The following is a 3,172-nucleotide window of genomic DNA, read 5'->3' as shown; positions in this document are numbered from 1 at the left end:
TTCGACGCCTACAAACTAGTTTTCGGGACCCTAGATTGTCTCAAATTGAAAAGTTTTGAATACCGAGTTTGTTAAGCTCATCAATATATACAATCCTTATATAGACCATTTTTTCATTTGAGAAAGCTTGAATAAAATGTAGTTCAAATTTCACAAGTGTGTGACATAGTTTTAGAAAGTATATATGAGATTCAAGAAGTTGTGACTAGTGTTTGATAAAAATTTCTCAAATGGGAAAATGAGCTATGTAACAATTGTAGATCTTTCTGAGATGATCAAACTTGGTATTCAGAGTTTTTTCATCTGAGGTCATTTAGTGTCTCATTTGAGCAAGTTTGACCAAGTCAAATTTGGTCAAATAAAAAAACAACACTTTGACTCTAGTATTATGAACTCTAAATGACTTCAAATTGAAAAGTTTTGAATACCAAGTTTGTTAAACTCAAAAAGATATACAATTGTTGTTTTGGTCAACTTTCCATTTGAGAAAGTTTGGACGGTTCAAATTTGTGATTTTTAAATTTCGACGCCTACAAACTAGTTTTCGGGACCCTAGATTATCTCAAATTGAAAAGTTTTGAATACCGAGTTTGTTAAGCTCATCAATATATACAATTCTTATATAGACCATTTTTTCATTTGAGAAAGCTTGAACAAAATGTAGTTCAAATTTCACAAGTGTGTGACATAGTTTTAGAAAGTATATATGAGATTCAAGAAGTTGTGACTAGTGTTTGATAAAAATTTCTCAAATGGGAAAATGAGCTATGTAACAATTGTAGATCTTTCTGAGATGATCAAACTTGGTATTCAGAGTTTTTTCATCTGAGGTCATTTAGTGTCTCATTTGAGCAAGTTTGACCAAGTCAAATTTGGTCAAATAAAAAAACAACACTTTGACTCTAGTATTATGAACTCTAAATGACTTCAAATTGAAAAGTTTTGAATACCAAGTTTGTTAAACTCAAAAAGATCTACAATTGTTGTTTTGGACAACTTTCCATTTGAGAAAGTTTGGACGGTTCAAATTTGTGATTTTTAAATTTCGACGCCTACAAACTAGTTTTCGGGACCCTAAATTGTCTCAAATTGAAAAGTTTTGAATACCGAGTTTGTTAAGCTCATCAATATATACAATCCTTATATAGGCCATTTTTTCATTTGAGAAAGCTTGAACAAAATGTAGTTCAAATTTCACAAGTGTGTGACATAGTTTTAGAAAGTATATATGAGATTCAAGAAGTTGTGACTAGTGTTTGATAAAAATTTCTCAAATGGGAAAATGAGCTATGCAACAATTGTAGATCTTTCTGAGATGATCAAACTTGGTATTCAGAGTTTTTTCATCTGAGGTCATTTAGTGTCTCATCTGAGCAAGTTTGACCAAGTCAAATTTGGTCAAATAAAAAAACAACACTTTGACTCTAGTATTATGAACTCTAAATGACTTCAAATTGAAAAGTTTTGAATACCAAGTTTGTTAAACTCAAAAAGATATACAATTGTTGTTTTGGTCAACTTTCCATTTGAGAAAGTTTGGACGGTTCAAATTTGTGATTTTTAAATTTCGACGCCTACAAACTAGTTTTCGGGACCCTAGATTGTCTCAAATTGAAAAGTTTTGAATACCGAGTTTGTTAAGCTCATCAATATATACAATCCTTATATAGGCCATTTTTTCATTTGAGAAAGCTGTAGAACAAAAAATACTACATTTTCTCTATTTTTATAGGTTCAACAAAAAATTCCTGTCAATTTTGGTCAAAAACCGAGAAAAAATTGAAACATTGACGTTACAATAATGTGATAATAAATTTCCTATCGAATAATATTAGTTTTATTAATTTTAAGTTAGAAATATATTTTTGCATTAACAAAATACTTAGTATTAGTAACATTTATATTCTATATTCATAAAAGAAATTAAAAACTTTAGGTTACAAAATTTTCCTATTTACAATAAATAATTAGTTAATCAATAGTATTTTTTAAAATAAATATTGCAAAGTATTGAAGTTGCTGTGGAATTAATTGATTAACCTAGTATTAAACAAAAACAAAATCCCAGGCCTTTTCAATTACGCTGGCGGGTTGGCAAATTTTTCAGGGCTTCAGTCCCGGCCCAGACCAAGAACCGGGACTAAAGGGTGGGCGGCAATTTCGGTGCCCGCCAAAAAAATACCTTTAGTCCCGGCTGGCAACACGAGCCGGGACTAAAGGACATTTAGTCTCGGCTGGTAAGACCAACCGGGACTAAAGGGTTGGACCTTTAGTCCCGGTTGGTGTTACCAGCCGGGACTAAAGGGTCGCAGGCTATATATATCGAAGTCTGTTCTGTTCATCTTCGATCTCGCCTCCGTCGCTCAGCCGCCCGCCTGGCCGCGCCATCCGCCGTCGTCGAGCTCGTCTCTGCCGCGCCGCCGTCGTCGTCTACCCCCGCCCGGCCGCGCCATTCTCCAGGCCCGCATCGCCGCATCCCGTCTCCGCCGCCGCACCCGACCCCACCATCCGTCGCCGACGCTTCCCGCGCGCCCACGCCGTACGGCCTCCGTCGATCGAACTCGATATGATCTGCTGCTCTCGATCGGCTTTTTTTTTAGATTTTTTTTACAAAGTCTCGGCTGTATGTTAGATTAAAATAAGTACATGTAGTTTATTGTTAGTTTTTAGTTATTTTTAGATAGTTTTTGATATATTAGATTTAAATGTATTAAAATTTAATTAGTATTTTATTTAGATAGTTTTTTTAGATAGTTTTTTATTATAGTTTTTGATATATGTTAGATTAAAATGTATTATCTTACTAGTTTATCTAATTTCATGTTAGATTTATTTAATTGGATTTAGTAATTATATATTCTATCTCTCTATATATATTATATCTAGAGATAGATTCTATATGTATACATATGTACTTAATTATTTCTATATGTATATATACATGTACTTATTTTCATGTGTTGAGAGAGAGAAAATTGTATCTAGAGAGACATTCTATGTGTATCACATGCATATCTAGAGATATATAGACATATGCACTTATTTCTATGTGTTGAGAGAGAGAGAAAATATATTGTATCATTCTATGTGTATATATATACATGTACTTATTTCCATGTTGATGAAATATTATGTGTTATTATATTTAATTGGATTTAGTAATTCTATATGT

Source organism: Miscanthus floridulus, chromosome 9 (assembly GCF_019320115.1).
Source record: "Miscanthus floridulus cultivar M001 chromosome 9, ASM1932011v1, whole genome shotgun sequence".
NCBI classification, from domain to species: Eukaryota; Viridiplantae; Streptophyta; class Magnoliopsida; order Poales; family Poaceae; genus Miscanthus; species Miscanthus floridulus.
The sequence above is the reverse complement of the archived record's forward strand: the minus strand, read 5'-3'. Positions refer to the sequence as shown.